The sequence below is a fragment of the Anopheles funestus genome, chromosome X (assembly GCF_943734845.2).
Source record: "Anopheles funestus chromosome X, idAnoFuneDA-416_04, whole genome shotgun sequence".
In the NCBI taxonomy this organism is placed as follows: Eukaryota; Metazoa; Arthropoda; class Insecta; order Diptera; family Culicidae; genus Anopheles; species Anopheles funestus.
In genome coordinates, this window is record NC_064597.1 from 726,589 (window position 1) to 745,637 (window position 19,049).

The window sequence follows — 19,049 nt, forward strand, 5'->3', positions numbered from 1 at the left end:
ACTGAGCCATCGGTACGCCCGTCTTCCGGCATCAATTCCCTACGAATTGAGTGCCGTCGTCACGGTTCGGGAACGGTTCGTACCGGCTTCGGTTTTCCACAGTTTCCCATGCATTTCCGTGAGTGCCGTCCATGTTGTCGGGTAGAGGCGGCACACTTGCGCTTGTTAACCTGTTTCATTGGAGCGACCCGATGTGCCTAACTGACCGAATGCGTGTTCACTCACGCATTATTACACCATCCCGAATGGCGGAAAAGTTCACTCACACACGATGACAATGGTTTCGCAAGTTAATCGAAACCGTAAGGGGTAAGTGGAAAGGTTGATTTAAGCGGCCGAAGAAACGGATCATGTCTGCTATGGAAAATGGCGCCAGAATTTTTAAGGTTCGCTCCACTCGTGCCGGCATGCTGTAGCCTGAACAGCGTATGTTACCATTCCTTAACCCGCATTTGCCCGCGCTTTGGTCAATTTAATTATTTCATCTATTTTTATTTACCGCTTTTGTTCGGTTGTTTCGATCAACCGATGTATTACCTGTGATTTGATGTGTGCCCTTATTTACGGGAGGGTTTATTATTTCTTCGTTGGGGTGTGTAAGTGTGTATTGGAGAACAACTCCTACATTTTCCATCTGCCGTTGAGGTCAAGTGCTATGTAGAGTAGAGTAGTTTGACTAGAAGCGGTAAGCGGTAATCAACAGCTTTAAGGTTTTGCTTATTTTCTATTAACCTAAAGCCATCACTTCCTAGTTGGACACTTAAAAGATTGTAGTCAGCAGGAAAAACTCGTAATGATAGTGAACAGATTTTACACAACACAAACAGAAACACCATTTGTTGATGCTGTTGGGATCCACTGACCTCACTCCAGATGCTAACCATTGTTCCGGTTGGGATATACTTTTCGCACCCGGTTTGAACAGTACTCTTAACGCTGAGTGGTAAAACGATTCAAAAAGCAATGGATCATACCGCCTTCAAATGCAGCATACAGTTCACTTGCGTGTCCAAAAGAAAACTTCACCTCACCCTGGGCCGGCGCGGTATTGCGGTATCGATCAGACACAAAATCCTTAACGTTTAACGTGCAAGCGTCCCACCAGTGTGTGGCGGCATAGTGCTAATGCATTTCGCTCCAAGTGTGCTGTGCACAACACGCATCACACACTCGAGGGCTGTCGCACCAACAGCAGCAGGGCAATTCGGCCCTTACACAGACGGAAACGATAAAAGGCATTATACACCGTCTTCAATATACACGTCGTACGCTCTCTACGCTGCATGACATGCTTTTCTAAACCCACCAATCAGCATTGTGCATAGGAGATCTGTGTGTTATTTCATTAGAAAACGAATCGATGGTAAGAAGTGTACAACATAATAAAAAAGAAGCTTAACCATTTAACGATGCACTCTTGTTCCATTACACCGCAACAGCGAACGGTGCACTGTTGGTTATCTACGATTCATGATACCCCGTGGCGATTTGTATTCTTTTCCATCGTCCATTTCTGTCCGTGCTGTTGAAACGTTGCAATGAAACATTTGCCTGTAAAGTTGGTCCACACGCCAGTGTACGGTTGTGCATCAATTTTCATTTACCACCATTATTTTCCTCGATTGGCAATAAAGAACATTATAGTGAGTTGTTCTTGGTTACTATGGGATGTGAAACCTCAACCCGGCTACTGATTGCCTGTGTGAACATACAGATCTCGTTAACATGCACGTTATTTAGTGTGACGTTGTTTATTTTTTTTCCTTATTACTTAACGCTCCTGTTTTTTAATGCAAACCGGAAATCATCTTAATCGATTTCCGTTGAACAGAACGCGTACATGAGTAGTTGTTTTTTGTTTCTCTGTTTTGCTTTAAAAAAAACATTACAAGCATGTGTAAAGAGTAGTTGAACTCCCTTTCAGAAGAGTGAATCAATCATTTTTTTCTCTTCTTCTTTAGTGCTTTACAACGTACCACTAATTCCATCACAGCGTTTCTAGTAAAAGGTGACGTGAAACATTTAGGCGCAGCACAAGTGCTTCATCGTTTAGTGCTTTGTTCCGAACATCAACTGGCACTCATCGGAATAGAGCAAGCTCGTACGTCGCTGTTGCGAGTGGAATGCAACTGCGTATGCAGCATGAAAAACTGTTGATTTCTTCAACCGACACACTCGGTACCCAGCACTCAATAGAAGCGGTGCACGATACGGACGAGTTACAGTTTCGAGTGTGCTGCGAGTGTTCATTCGTGTTTCAACCAGCAAAGCAGATGGATCACTATCACAGCATCTTCTACGGAGCATGATTATCACAACGATTCGTGATGAAAGAAACACAAAAAGTTAAAAAAAAATCCATCCAAATAGCACTCACAGCGATCACATCCCGGAACGGATTTATCACAATGTTATTCTGCTCAATAACGGTAAACACGCGCTTCGCAGAATCTGTGCCGTTGGATTTTTGATTGAATCTAAGGAGTGAATTAATTCACCTCGTTATAATTGTAAACAATCAAATACGCGGAAGTATTAGTAGGTTTTTAAGCGTTAAGCGTTAAGTTTTTAAAAGTAGAAACCAAAAATTAAATCATTTTTCCCAGATCTATTAAACGAATTAAACGAATGCTCCGTTTATTTTCTTTTGAAAGTAGCTCGTTTCATAGCACCAAATGTATTACAACATCTTCTTTCTAGTTTAGGTTAACTAAACGTCCTATAAGGCCGGCCACTTATATTTACCATGTAGCCGGGAAGCCAGTTCCAAACGACCGTCTGCGTAATGGTTGAACAAATGGCAAATGAAAACGAACAATAACACTGCACCAATCGTCAGATGTTCATCGCTGATTAATTATTTTACAGAATTGATAAGGAGCACTGGAAAACAAAAAGAAAAAAACCGAATACAAGTTAGATGAAGACAACAGAGTTTTGACAGATTAATCCATCATTTTTCTATCTTTATTATCGGCTACTTGATGGAATGCAGTTTGTGATGCGCTTTTTTTTATTTATTCCCATTAATGGCAACATTGATACATTGGCAAATTCCGGGAAGGATAGCAACGCTGCCAGAGATGTTTGGCTTGCATTTTATCATTTCCATTTTCACCGGGTTGGGTTTCGCAAGAACACGATGGCCCCAATGACCGGAAGGCACAGAACGCAATTCCGCTTGCTTCGTTTTAATTTGTTTTTTTTCTTTTGCCATACCACAAAGCAAACGAAGCAAACTTTGCACGAAGATTTGATGGAAGTGCACTAGAAACACCGTTGTGCCGTTTCCCATTTCAAATAGAATAAAAATGGAGTTTGCTTCGTGGAAACTAATTACGTATCGAGCGCGGATAATGCAGGGAACGAGATGTGTTGTGCAGCTCGAAAAGGAGAACAGAGAGGGGGTAGTGGGTAGGGGAGGGAGTGGGTTGGAGGATGGTAGGGAAGGGAATGCAATTTTCTTTCTAATTAGTTGGTGCAAGCGAACGTCTTGGAGCGATAATGAATGAATAAATGAGCGAGCGAATGAATGAATGGATGAGTTCGCGCACTGCTCAGCAAGGATGATAAAAGATAAAACAAGCATGGTACACTGGGCAAGATTGCAAACTACACTGTTTGCCACCAATCGATGTGCAACAGCGTATTTTGCACCGTGAAACGACTAAGGAAGACACGCACAACGCCGAAACAATGTCGTCCGGGCATAACAAGCTGTTCGACCTAAATGTTTACAACCCTGTCTACCATCAGGCGCAGTGGTGATTCAGGTGGGCACGGAAGTTAAGATTTTTTATTTACGATTTCGATAATCAACCAACCACCGTTTGCTTCTTTCCTTTCTTCTATTCCTCTTCACTGAAAATGAGCATAATCAAAAAGGTTCTTTTATTACTTCTACGCGAAGCCTTTCCCATAGGGTAGGAGCAATGCTTCGCCAGACAAACGCAAGCAACAATACAGACGATGCTTTAGTGTACATATCTTGTTTGCATGCCCGATACCAAGTTACTTGCTCTCATCAGTGCGCGATGGTGTACAATTTACGTTGCGAAATAAAAGGTTGAAGTTGAAAAAGTTGTTCCTCCACACTAGCTTGCCCTCTCTCCCCATGGGACAGTGTGTTCTTGTTTTTCTCTCGTTTTTCCTTCAAACGATTCGCACAAGTCGATAAAAGTGATCACAGTGACTTTTAGCCGATAGCACCATCGTACGGTATCAGGAATTGTGTATATTTAATCATTTATGAAGCATCGATAGGATGTCTCTCTGCTGCTACTTGAAGCGGAACGGAGTGTCAGATAATATTATTCCCCCTTATCTTACAGTACTTCTTCCGATGCAGCTTTCTTGCTTATCCTTTTCTACCACGCACTAACTCTTAAAGGAACGAAGTGTCCGTTGCTGCACGTGCACAATACTAGCCACACCTACCTGAGAACAACATGAAAATCTTAAACGCGGAAGCTCCAGTTGTGTTGCCGTTCGAATCTAATAAGTAGCGCGTAGGAGAATGGGAAAAAATCGAAACTGGAATCAAAAATGACGATTGCTCATGTTTAACGCGGTGAATGTCTTATGTTCCTGCAGATTGTTTCTGACAATTTGTTTATAGTTTATAGAAGAACGCAAAATTACGCAACTTGCAGTTCAAGGCTAGCATAGTAATGCTATCTTACCCCGTCACTACATCCACTACAGTACCATGAATACTCACGTAATCATAACTACGATTCCGACATAGCTTCCGAAACAGATCGCACACCTGTATGTAGTGGGCTATATTTATCTAAAGAGATGGCCAAACGTGTTGTTTATACCGATATTGTTGAAGCAAGTTCAAACTACCAGTAATAAATTCATTAACAATGCAGCACTTATTTGAGTGAAAAGAAACTTATTTCAACCAATTTGCTTGAAAGTAAATCAATTTATAAAATTTTGCAAAATTACTCAAAAAAATCTAAGGCTATAGCCTTAGAAGATTGGCAAATTTTTAGATTTTTTTTGGGAAATCGCCACGAGATGAGATTTATTATCGAATTAACAGTCATTCTTCTGTTTTAAAAGTAGTATTTACATTCACAATAGTTATATACAACATTTACGTACTTTAAAAATATAAAGGCATTCTTTTTTTAACTGTAGAATATTTAATGACACTCTACCCCCTCAATTGCCAGCAAAATCGAGCTATCCTGACCGCCATTATAGAAATCTGTCATGGCGTCGAGTCGCGCTTCGAATAGCGATTTTTTGCTAAAAATTCACGTATTTTCGACTTTTCACAATTTTTTTAAATGGAGTTTTGCAAAAATTTTCTGAATCGCGTTCGCAAAGACGACAACTGCTATGCGTTTAGTGATGGGGTTATGTATCATGTCGTAAAGATTGCTTTATATTATCCGGATCAGATTGAAATCAAATTAATCACACTAAAACAAATACAAATAGCGTCACAAACCATCACCAAAAACAATGAGCAGGAAATAATCATGCAGTATCGATCCCGTGTAGCACGTTAGTCTTCCGACTGTTCCAAACCGATGAACTTTACAATACAGTCGGATATGTGGGACGGTGCTGTTTTTGTTTCTCGTATACCTGAATATTATCCTTCCGTTGAAACAGCGTCTGATATGGCACTCGTCATCCAGCAGAATGGGTAACACCAATCTCCTGTACCGGAAGCGCCAGGAAAACCCTCGGGGGATCTGCCATCCTATTTCACGGCGAAGTGCTGGGCGCATACCGTGAAACGTGATCGTGAACTGCTGTCGGTGTGTCTTCGTCTTCGACACCTTCCACATACCAAACAGAAGGGCACTAATTCAACCGTTCGTTTCATCCTGCGATCTCAAATCATTACACTGGTAAAGATAAAGAAGGAGAAAGAGAGAGAGAGAGAGAACAATCGACAAAAGGTGACGGAAAAAGTGAGAGAGTGGATAATGAAAAATAAACAATAAATGAGTGGCAATCGTGATGAGAATGACTGGAAGTGCTAATGTATGCAAGCAGGGTGCGCTACGGTGAATGATTTCCGCTTTTGTTCTGCTTGCTATTGTGTAACACACGGTTTTAGCTTATCTGTGAAAATCTGTGTCTATTTAGAGTCAAACTAGCTCATCCATGCCGAACCGACGGAGGCACACGCATTTCGGGCGCCACGTAAAAGTGTACCAAAACACACCTCGTTGGAAAGCGAAGACAATAAAGGCAAGCACAAATAAAATCCATCGACTGTGGAAAATTAGTTCCTGTCATTTTGTCCCGGTATTCGCGATGAGCTGAAGTTCTTCGGGTCAAGGAATGTGAAATTAAATCAACAATTTGTGGCAACTTTTACGGTTTGCGAGTATATAGTAGCAAGGCATTTACATGCATGTAAACAAAAATAAATACGTCAAAGAAACACGATAAATACCATTTTGCTACAAATGGTGACCATCTTTTAAAATGGTGGCACAAAAGTGACCAGCACAGGTGCTACAAACGGCCAATACGAATTTATTTACTACCGGGGGCAACAATCAAGACTCAGAGCTAAGTGTTAATTCGAACCAGAATGTGGTGACGCACGTGGAATGCGTGTTAGTAAGACGCTGTTGATTATGGCCGCAAACAGCAACAGTCCATTAAATACCTTATTACATTTCACGGTCACAATACACGGACGCCATTCAGCATGATGGCTGACGGAAAAGGACAGGTTAAATGTTCTCTTTTGTTCATGTGATTCTATTTCGTCTGGTTTGGAAATATTTGTCCCATCCACGTTGACGAAGCTGCTGGCGGTTACGGTGTTTTACCCGTTTGTGTCTTTGATTCAACGATTTCATTATTTTCCATTGCTGGATGGCCGAGGGAAAACGCGAAGGAAGGAGGGGTGGATAAAGTTTTGTTTTTATTCCATTTCCTGCCTCTTATAATTCAACCATACGATTGTATTAGCATTGTTTTTGTATCACAAAACATGCAAAAGCGGACATTCCAAGCCTGTTAGGCCTATACGCTGTTCTGCATTTAGCGCCTGGAAGGTATGCAATGATGGGAGCAAACCAATTTGTTTGCTCGAACGATGAGACAAGAATTCAAAACCTGTTTTGTTTTACTCTTCTTTCTGATTTGCTACTCTGGCATTTCGTATCGTTTTGATAATGTGGAAAGTATGAGATAACCAAAGTTACCAGTAAACTATCTAGTATCAAAACCAACGAGACGTTAGGAAAACTTTGTTCAACAACAAAACAATGATATGCAAGTATTTTGTTTGTTGGTTTATTTCGTATTTATTTCACATGTTTGCAATGAATTAACCTTCAATCAATCTTGTATATTATTCGCTTGCTGAGGGTTTCGATGCTTTTTCGAAACGAAAGAGCGTTAATGTTTGATGTATCATTAGTCACCCAGGCTATGAAACGTTTCACACCAAAACCAAGGGACGGGTTCAATTTCGAGAACACGATAGCTCTGGTCTCTAGTTTAATTAATCGATTCAACAGTCATCCACAAAAACCCGGGTAGCTCGGCATCGGTGTCGATAATTTGCCTACGCTGCAGGCGCTTGCAAGCAGTCGGCGTGCTTACTAAACGAAAAAGGATAGCCAAAACGAAAGAGAGAGAGAGAGAGAGAAATAGACAAAGACAGAGAGAGATAGAGAGAGAAACAGAGAGATAGAGAGAGATAGAGAGAGAGAGAGCAAGAGCAAGTGTGCAGTAAAAGAGCAGGGGTGGAAAAAAGTGACCCAAACGATGGCAATGGGTCTAGAGCATCAACCCCTCCAGGCATCGTAAATCACCCCGTAGTTCGGCACACGTCCTGTCCGTGTTTCGGTTTCAGCTTGGCGCAGGCGACGAATGGATCTTATTTTGACGCCACATTATGACGCCACTTCAACACCCAATTGGTGCCGGCGTGGTGCTAGTACGGACCGTTTCTTTGTCGGCACGGTGCCGAGAGATGGCGAGAAATACAGCGTCAAAATCAAAGCCAAGCCTCGCCAACCGAAACCCCGTAATCCGACAACATCCGGGTATGCGTACGGAAGCGTTGCGGTATTGTTTGCTTAAATTTGACCGCCCTGTCACTCTCTATCCTTCAACCTCTCTCTTTCTCTTTATGTTTTCTAGTATGATTCGATTCTACATATAGCCGAAATCGGTTCTTTTCGGGAAACTTTCCCATCCTCAGTTCATGTGCACCATTACCATATGGTTAGTTGAACCCCACGAATACCTTTTCCTTCTATCCCACCAGTTGACGGCTTATGATAGCAGCGGTAGTGACGAAACCGCACATCCTCGTCGCTTCAAGCTTTCCCAAAACTCCCCCTGTCGAAAGGTTCCCTTCACACACAAACATATATACATAAACCCGAAGGTGATGTGTTCTAATGATACGTGGGAAATGAAATATTCATGATTTATGAGTATCAACCAGTTAATTTAGTGCTCTATCGCATAAGATGGAGTGCTCGGATTCCGCTCTATCATACCTCTGTACCATTGTACATTTTTAAGACGAGAAAGTTGGCAGGGAGAGGGAAGGGGGCGGGGGCGGAAATAATAAAGAAAAACAATCTCCTACGAACCGGAACCTTTTGCTAACTCGCGTGCACGCCAAACAGCCCGTACAATCCGTCATTAGCCTACGGCAAAGTGAAGTAGTTTGCAGTACATGAAGTTCTTACTGGCAGGTCTTACGCATGCGAGGGTATTTTTGGTTATAACTTAAGTACTAATGATTGGACACCTATGCAACCACGCAAACTTGAGTTCTGCACAAATCCTGCTAACACTGTGTTTGCCGATCTCTTCAGAATTTCAAGAAAATCGCGAAATAAAGAATCTTTTGAAGTATTTCTTTTCCGTTTTTTGGTTATAACTTTAGTACTACTGATCCGGAAATTATGCAACAAATATGCAACGATGCAAAATTGGATTCTACACAAATCATGCCAATCCTTATCCTGTGGTCGATAGATGGCACCAATGGCTACATTTTCTTCTTGGACGGCCATGCCCTCAGATGTCTGTGCCAGAAGTTATTCGAGGAACCAAGTTCCTTACCCTGTTTGAGAAAATGTAAAATTTTCCTCATTTTTGCACCAACTTTTGCCTATAACTCGGTCGGTATCCAATGGATCGCCAATCTTTAACCTGTGGTCGATAGATGGCACCAATGGCTACATTTTCTTCTTGGACGGCCATGCCCTCAGATGTCTGTGCCAGAAGTTATTCGAGGAACCAAGTTCCTTACCCTGTTTGAGAAAATGTAAAATTTACCTCAATTTTCTGCAATTCAGCAAAAATTTTAAATGTGATATATTTTGATGGGAATTTGTTGCAATAAGTTTCTTTTCACTCAAATTATGCTTCAAATTAAAAAAAGAATAAAAAATTAGAAAAAAATTTCAAAAAATTTTCCACTCGAAAATTTCATAAGGGGTACCCCTTGCCATTTTTTTGAGAAATTTTGCAAAAAAAATTAAATTGTTTTATTTTAATTCCAATGGGTTGCAATGAGTTTCTTTTCACTCAAATAGTGCTTGAAATAAAAAAAAGAGTGAAAAATAATAAAAAAATCAGAAAATTCAAAAAAAAAAATGAAAATTTTGCTCATTTTTGCACCAAATTTTGCCTATAACTCGGTCGGTATCCAACGGATCGCCAATCTTTCACCTGTGGTCGATAGATGGCACCAATGGCTACATTTTCTTCTTGGACGGCCATGCCCTCAGATGTCTGTGCCAGAAGTTATTCGAGGAACCAAGTTCCTTACCCTGTTTGAGAAAATGTAAAATTTACCTCAATTTTCTGCAATTCAGCAAAAATTTTAAATGTGATATATTTTGATGGGAATTTGTTGCAATAAGTTTCTTTTCACTTAAATAGTGCTTTAAATTAAAAAAAGAATAAAACATCAGAAAAAAATTTCAAAAAAATTTTCCACTCGAAAATTTCATAAGGGGTACCCCTTGCCATTTTTTTGAGAAATTTTGCAAAAAAAATTAAATTGTTTTATTTTAATTCCAATGGGTTGCAATGAGTTTCTTTTCACTCAAATAGTGCTTGAAATAAAAAAAAGAGTGAAAAATAATAAAAAAATCAGAAAATTCAAAAAAAAAAATGAAAATTTTGCTCATTTTTGCGCCAAATTTTGCCTATAACTCGGTCGGTATCCAACGGATCGCCAATCTTTCACCTGTGGTCGATAGATGACACCAATGGCTACATTTTCTTCTTGGACGGCCATGCCCTCAGATGTCTGTGCCAGAAGTTATTCGAGGAACCAAGTTCCTTACCCTGTTTGAGAAAATGTAAAATTTACCTCAATTTTCTGCAATTCAGCAAAAATTTTAAATGTGATATATTTTGATGGGAATTTGTTGCAATAAGTTTCTTTTCACTTAAGTAGTGCTTTAAATTAAAAAAAGAATAAAAAATCAGAAAAAAAATTCAAAAAAATTTTCCACTCGAAAATTTCATAAGGGGTACCCCTTGCCATTTTTTTGAGAAATTTTGCAAAAAAAATTAAATTGTTTTATTTTAATTCCAATGGGTTGCAATGAGTTTCTTTTCACTCAAATAGTGCTTGAAATAAAAAAAAGAGTGAAAAATAATAAAAAAATCAGAAAATTAAAAAAAAAATGAAAATTTTGCTCATTTTTGCACCAAATTTTGCCTATAACTCGGTCGGTATCCAACGGATCGCCAATCTTTCACCTGTGGTCGATAGATGGCACCAATGGCTACATTTTCTTCTTGGACGGCCATGCCCTCAGATGTCTGTGCCAGAAGTTATTCGAGGAACCAAGTTCCTTACCCTGTTTGAGAAAATGTAAAATTTTCCTCATTTTTGCGCCAAATTTTGCCTATAACTCGGTCGGTATCCAACGGATCGCCAATCTTTAACCTGTGGTCGATAGATGACACCAATGGCTACATTTTCTTCTTGGACGGCCATGCCCTCAGATGTCTGTGCCAGAAGTTATTCGAGGAACCAAGTTCCTTACCCTGTTTGAGAAAATGTAAAATTTACCTCAATTTTCTGCAATTCAGCAAAAATTTTAAATGTGATATATTTTGATGGGAATTTGTTGCAATAAGTTTCTTTTCACTTAAATAGTGCTTTAAATTAAAAAAAGAATAAAAAATCAGAAAAAAATTTCAAAAAAATTTTCCACTCGAAAATTTAATAAGGGGTACCCCTTGCCATTTTTTTGAGAAATTTTGCAAAAAAAATTAAATTGTTTTATTTTAATTCCAATGGGTTGCAATGAGTTTCTTTTCACTCAAATAGTGCTTGAAATAAAAAAAAAGAGTGAAAAATAATAAAAAAATCTGAAAATTAAAAAAAAAAATGAAAATTTTGCTCATTTTTGCACCAAATTTTGCCTATAACTCGGTCGGTATCCAACGGATCGCCAATCTTCCACCTGTGGTCGATAGATGGCACCAATGGCTACATTTTCTTCTTGGACGGCCATGCCCTCAGATGTCTGTGCCAGAAGTTATTCGAGGAACCAAGTTCCTTACCCTGTTTGAGAAAATGTAAAATTTACCTCAATTTTCTGCAATTCAGCAAAAATTTTAAATGTGATATATTTTGATGGGAATTTGTTGCAATAAGTTTCTTTTCACTTAAATAGTGCTTTAAATTAAAAAAAGAATAAAAAATCAGAAAAAAAATTCAAAAAAATTTTCCACTCGAAAATTTCATAAGGGGTACCCCTTGCCATTTTTTTGAGAAATTTTGCAAAAAAAATTAAATTGTTTTATTTTAATTCCAATGGGTTGCAATGAGTTTCTTTTCACTCAAATAGTGCTTGAAATAAAAAAAAGAGTGAAAAATAATAAAAAAATCAGAAAATTAAAAAAAAAAATGAAAATTTTGCTCATTTTTGCACCAAATTTTGCCTATAACTCGGTCGGTATCCAACGGATCGCCAATCTTTCACCTGTGGTCGATAGATGGCACCAATGGCTACATTTTCTTCTTGGACGGCCATGCCCTCAGATGTCTGTGCCAGAAGTTATTCGAGGAACCAAGTTCCTTACCCTGTTTGAGAAAATGTAAAATTTTCCTCATTTTTGCGCCAAATTTTGCCTATAACTCGGTCGGTATCCAACGGATCGCCAATCTTTAACCTGTGGTCGATAGATGACACCAATGGCTACATTTTCTTCTTGGACGGCCATGCCCTCAGATGTCTGTGCCAGAAGTTATTCGAGGAACCAAGTTCCTTACCCTGTTTGAGAAAATGTAAAATTTACCTCAATTTTCTGCAATTCAGCAAAAATTTTAAATGTGATATATTTTGATGGGAATTTGTTGCAATAAGTTTCTTTTCACTTAAATAGTGCTTTAAATTAAAAAAAGAATAAAAAATCAGAAAAAAATTTCAAAAAAATTTTCCACTCGAAAATTTCATAAGGGGTACCCCTTGCCATTTTTTTGAGAAATTTTGCAAAAAAAATTAAATTGTTTTATTTTAATTCCAATGGGTTGCAATGAGTTTCTTTTCACTCAAATAGTGCTTGAAATAAAAAAAAGAGTGAAAAATAATAAAAAAATCAGAAAATTCAACAAAAAAATGAAAATTTTGCTCATTTTTGCACCAAATTTTGCCTATAACTCGGTCGGTATCCAACGGATCGCCAATCTTTCACCTGTGGTCGATAGATGGCACCAATGGCTACATTTTCTTCTTGGACGGCCATGCCCTCAGATGTCTGTGCCAGAAGTTATTCGAGGAACCAAGTTCCTTACCCTGTTTGAGAAAATGTAAAATTTTCCTCATTTTTGCGCCAAATTTTGCCTATAACTCGGTCGGTATCCAACGGATCGCCAATCTTTAACCTGTGGTCGATAGATGACACCAATGGCTACATTTTCTTCTTGGACGGCCATGCCCTCAGATGTCTGTGCCAGAAGTTATTCGAGGAACCAAGTTCCTTACCCTGTTTGAGAAAATGTAAAATTTACCTCAATTTTCTGCAATTCAGCAAAAATTTTAAATGTGATATATTTTGATGGGAATTTGTTGCAATAAGTTTCTTTTCACTTAAATAGTGCTTTAAATTAAAAAAAGAATAAAAAATCAGAAAAAAATTTCAAAAAAATTTTCCACTCGAAAATTTCATAAGGGGTACCCCTTGCCATTTTTTTGAGAAATTTTGCAAAAAAAATTAAATTGTTTTATTTTAATTCCAATGGGTTGCAATGAGTTTCTTTTCACTCAAATAGTGCTTGAAATAAAAAAAAGAGTGAAAAATAATAAAAAAATCAGAAAATTAAAAAAAAAAATGAAAATTTTGCTCATTTTTGCACCAAATTTTGCCTATAACTCGGTCGGTATCCAACGGATCGCCAATCTTTCACCTGTGGTCGATAGATGGCACCAATGGCTACATTTTCTTCTTGGACGGCCATGCCCTCAGATGTCTGTGCCAGAAGTTATTCGAGGAACCAAGTTCCTTACCCTGTTTGAGAAAATGTAAAATTTTCCTCATTTTTGCGCCAAATTTTGCCTATAACTCGGTCGGTATCCAACGGATCGCCAATCTTTAACCTGTGGTCGATAGATGACACCAATGGCTACATTTTCTTCTTGGACGGCCATGCCCTCAGATGTCTGTGCCAGAAGTTATTCGAGGAACCAAGTTCCTTACCCTGTTTGAGAAAATGTAAAATTTACCTCAATTTTCTGCAATTCAGCAAAAATTTTAAATGTGATATATTTTGATGGGAATTTGTTGCAATAAGTTTCTTTTCACTTAAATAGTGCTTTAAATTAAAAAAAGAATAAAAAATCAGAAAAAAAATTCAAAAAAATTTTCCACTCGAAAATTTCATAAGGGGTACCCCTTGCCATTTTTTTGAGAAATTTTGCAAAAAAAATTAAATTGTTTTATTTTAATTCCAATGGGTTGCAATGAGTTTCTTTTCACTCAAATAGTGCTTGAAATAAAAAAAAGAGTGAAAAATAATAAAAAAATCAGAAAATTCAAAAAAAAAATGAAAATTTTGCTCATTTTTGCACCAAATTTTGCCTATAACTCGGTCAGTATCCAACGGATCGCCAATCTTTCACCTGTGGTCGATAGATGGCACCAATGGCTACATTTTCTTCTTGGACGGCCATGCCCTCAGATGTCTGTGCCAGAAGTTATTCGAGGAACCAAGTTCCTTACCCTGTTTGAGAAAATGTAAAATTTTCCTCATTTTTGCGCCAAATTTTGCCTATAACTCGGTCGGTATCCAACGGATCGCCAATCTTTAACCTGTGGTCGATAGATGACACCAATGGCTACATTTTCTTCTTGGACGGCCATGCCCTCAGATGTCTGTGCCAGAAGTTATTCGAGGAACCAAGTTCCTTACCCTGTTTGAGAAAATGTAAAATTTACCTCAATTTTCTGCAATTCAGCAAAAATTTTAAATGTGATATATTTTGATGGGAATTTGTTGCAATAAGTTTCTTTTCACTTAAATAGTGCTTTAAATTAAAAAAAGAATAAAAAATCAGAAAAAAATTTCAAAAAAATTTTCCACTCGAAAATTTCATAAGGGGTACCCCTTGCCATTTTTTTGAGAAATTTTGCAAAAAAAATTAAATTGTTTTATTTTAATTCCAATGGGTTGCAATGAGTTTCTTTTCACTCAAATAGTGCTTGAAATAAAAAAAAGAGTGAAAAATAATAAAAAAATCAGAAAATTCAAAAAAAAAATGAAAATTTTGCTCATTTTTGCACCAAATTTTGCCTATAACTCGGTCGGTATCCAACGGATCGCCAATCTTTCACCTGTGGTCGATAGATGGCACCAATGGCTACATTTTCTTCTTGGACAGCCATGCCCTCAGATGTCTGTGCCAGAAGTTATTCGAGGAACCAAGTTCCTTACCCTGTTTGAGAAAATGTAAAATTTACCTCAATTTTCTGCAATTCAGCAAAAATTTTAAATGTGATATATTTTGATGGGAATTTGTTGCAATAAGTTTCTTTTCACTTAAATAGTGCTTTAAATTAAAAAAAGAATAAAAAATCAGAAAAAAATTTCAAAAAAATTTTCCACTCGAAAATTTCATAAGGGGTACCCCTTGCCATTTTTTTGAGAAATTTTGCAAAAAAAATTAAATTGTTTTATTTTAATTCCAATGGGTTGCAATGAGTTTCTTTTCACTCAAATAGTGCTTGAAATAAAAAAAAGAGTGAAAAATAATAAAAAAATCAGAAAATTAAAAAAAAAAATGAAAATTTTGCTCATTTTTGCACCAAATTTTGCCTATAACTCGGTCGGTATCCAACGGATCGCCAATCTTTCACCTGTGGTCGATAGATGGCACCAATGGCTACATTTTCTTCTTGGACGGCCATGCCCTCAGATGTCTGTGCCAGAAGTTATTCGAGGAACCAAGTTCCTTACCCTGTTTGAGAAAATGTAAAATTTTCCTCATTTTTGCGCCAAATTTTGCCTATAACTCGGTCGGTATCCAACGGATCGCCAATCTTTAACCTGTGGTCGATAGATGACACCAATGGCTACATTTTCTTCTTGGACGGCCATGCCCTCAGATGTCTGTGCCAGAAGTTATTCGAGGAACCAAGTTCCTTACCCTGTTTGAGAAAATGTAAAATTTACCTCAATTTTCTGCAATTCAGCAAAAATTTTAAATGTGATATATTTTGATGGGAATTTGTTGCAATAAGTTTCTTTTCACTTAAATAGTGCTTTAAATTAAAAAAAGAATAAAAAATCAGAAAAAAATTTCAAAAAAATTTTCCACTCGAAAATTTCATAAGGGGTACCCCTTGCCATTTTTTTGAGAAATTTTGCAAAAAAAATTAAATTGTTTTATATTAATTCCAATGGGTTGCAATGAGTTTCTTTTCACTCAAATAGTGCTTGAAATAAAAAAAAGAGTGAAAAATAATAAAAAAATCAGAAAATTAAAAAAAAAATGAAAATTTTGCTCATTTTTGCACCAAATTTTGCCTATAACTCGGTCGGTATCCAACGGATCGCCAATCTTTCACCTGTGATCGATAGATGGCACCAATGGCTACATTTTCTTCTTGGACGGCCATGCCCTCAGATGTCTGTGCCAGAAGTTATTCGAGGAACCAAGTTCCTTACCCTGTTTGAGAAAATGTAAAATTTTCCTCATTTTTGCGCCAAATTTTGCCTATAACTCGGTCGGTATCCAACGGATCGCCAATCTTTAACCTGTGGTCGATAGATGACACCAATGGCTACATTTTCTTCTTGGACGGCCATGCCCTCAGATGTCTGTGCCAGAAGTTATTCGAGGAACCAAGTTCCTTACCCTGTTTGAGAAAATGTAAAATTTACCTCAATTTTCTGCAATTCAGCAAAAATTTTAAATGTGATATATTTTGATGGGAATTTGTTGCAATAAGTTTCTTTTCACTTAAATAGTGCTTTAAATTAAAAAAAGAATAAAAAATCAGAAAAAAATTTCAAAAAAATTTTCCACTCGAAAATTTCATAAGGGGTACCCCTTGCCATTTTTTTGAGAAATTTTGCAAAAAAAATTAAATTGTTTTATTTTAATTCCAATGGGTTGCAATGAGTTTCTTTTCACTCAAATAGTGCTTGAAATAAAAAAAAGAGTGAAAAATAATAAAAAAATCAGAAAATTCAAAAAAAAAATGAAAATTTTGCTCATTTTTGCACCAAATTTTGCCTATAACTCGGTCGGTATCCAACGGATCGCCAATCTTTCACCTGTGGTCGATAGATGGCACCAATGGCTACATTTTCTTCTTGGACGGCCATGCCCTCAGATGTCTGTGCCAGAAGTTATTCGAGGAACCAAGTTCCTTACCCTGTTTGAGAAAATGTAAAATTTTCCTCATTTTTGCGCCAAATTTTGCCTATAACTCGGTCGGTATCCAACGGATCGCCAATCTTTAACCTGTGGTCGATAGATGACACCAATGGCTACATTTTCTTCTTGGACGGCCATGCCCTCAGATGTCTGTGCCAGAAGTTATTCGAGGAACCAAGTTCCTTACCCTGTTTGAGAAAATGTAAAATTTACCTCAATTTTCTGCAATTCAGCAAAAATTTTAAATGTGATATATTTTGATGGGAATTTGTTGCAATAAGTTTCTTTTCACTTAAATAGTGCTTTAAATTAAAAAAAGAATAAAAAATCAGAAAAAAATTTCAAAAAAATTTTCCACTCGAAAATTTCATAAGGGGTACCCCTTGCCATTTTTTTGAGAAATTTTGCAAAAAAAATTAAATTGTTTTATTTTAATTCCAATGGGTTGCAATGAGTTTCTTTTCACTCAAATAGTGCTTGAAATAAAAAAAAGAGTGAAAAATAATAAAAAAATCAGAAAATTCAACAAAAAAATGAAAATTTTGCTCATTTTTGCACCAAATTTTGCCTATAACTCGGTCGGTATCCAACGGATCGCCAATCTTTCACCTGTGGTCGATAGATGGCACTAATGGCTACATTTTCTTCTTGGACGGCCATGCCCTCAGATGTCTGTGCCAGAAGTTATTCGAGGAACCAAGTTCCTTACCCTGTTTGAGAAAATGTAAAATTTTCCTCATTTTTGCGCCAAATTTTGCCTATAACTCGGTCGGTATCCAACGGATCGCCAATCTTTAACCTGTGGTCGATAGATGACACCAATGGCTACATTTTCTTCTTGGACGGCCATGCCCTCAGATGTCTGTGCCAGAAGTTATTCGAGGAACCAAGTTCCTTACCCTGTTTGAGAAAATGTAAAATTTACCTCAATTTTCTGCAATTCAGCAAAAATTTTAAATGTGATATATTTTGATGGGAATTTGTTGCAATAAGTTTCTTTTCACTTAAATAGTGCTTTAAATTAAAAAAAGAATAAAAAATCAGAAAAAAATTTCAAAAAAATTTTCCACTCGCAAATTTCATAAGGGGTACCCCTTGCCATTTTTTTGAGAAATTTTGCAAAAAAAATTAAATTGTTTTATTTTAATGCCAATGGGTTGCAATGAATTTCTTTTCACTCTAATAATGCTTGAAGTAAAAAAAGAGTGAAAAATAATTTAAAAATCAAAAAATTAAAAAAAAAATGAAAATTTTGCTCATTTTTGCACCAAATTTTGCCTATAACTCGGTCGGTATCCAACGAATCGCCAATCTTTCACCTGTGGTCGATAGATGGCACCAATGGCTACATTTTCTTCTTGGACGGTCATGCCCTCAGATGTCTGTGCCAGAAGTTATTCGAAGAACCAGGTTCCTTACCCTGTTTGAGAAAATGTAAAATTTACCTCAATTTTCTGCAATTCAGCAAAAATTTTAAATGTGATATATTTTGATGGGAATTTGTTGCAATAAGTTTCTTTTCACTCAAATTATGCTTTAAATTAAAAAAAGAATAAAAAATCAGAAAAAAATTTCAAAAACATTTTCCACTCGAAAATTTCATAAGGCTTACCCCTTACGATTTTTTTGAGAAATTTTGCAAAAAAAAATAAAATTGTTTTATTTAAATGCCAATTGATTGCAATGAGTTTCTTTTCACTCAAATATTGTTTTAAACAGAAAAATAATAAAAAATTATAAAAAAACTAAAATAATTTGAAAATTTGAAATTTTTATAAGGCTTTCTTATGTACTTCATCAAAAAAATAAATATTACACTTATTATAAGTTTCTTTGTTTAAATTAATTTAATGTTATTCAAGATTATTTTCTCACTACCGGCTCGACTGAAAACGTGAACAAACCTTGCACGAGAAAAATTAAACAACCTTGAAATCGCGCCAGAATCCCAAAATTATTTTGGAAAATTGAGCTACTTTTGTCGCGTTCGCAAACGCGACAATTGCTAAGCATGTAGTGACGGGATTAAGTACAACGCTTCTGACAGTTGTGGCTCTATGACTTTCTTCTTTGCGTTTTGTTATTCTGACCGCTTGCGAGTTTGCACTCGAACGAGCTCATCCATTTCATCCCTGTACACCATCTATTTATTGGGATATTTTTGATACAACCAAGACCTAAGAA

General features: G+C 37.1%; 1 long non-coding RNA gene across 2 annotated transcripts in view; it reads right to left on the reverse strand.

Annotated features, from left to right (window-relative positions):
• Window positions 1-11,220: 11,220 nt before the first annotated feature.
• Window positions 11,221-19,049, reverse strand: part of LOC125765921 (uncharacterized) — an 83,864-nt gene continuing 76,035 nt past the window's right edge. The window contains exons 2-3 of one of the 2 annotated variants that reach the window (XR_007418633.1): window positions 14,818-16,888; window positions 11,221-14,295 (exon numbers count right to left, since the gene is read on the reverse strand). This is a non-coding gene — a long non-coding RNA (uncharacterized LOC125765921). The remainder of the gene's footprint in view (window positions 14,296-14,817; window positions 16,889-19,049) is intronic. The other variant, XR_007418634.1, reaches the window with a different exon arrangement.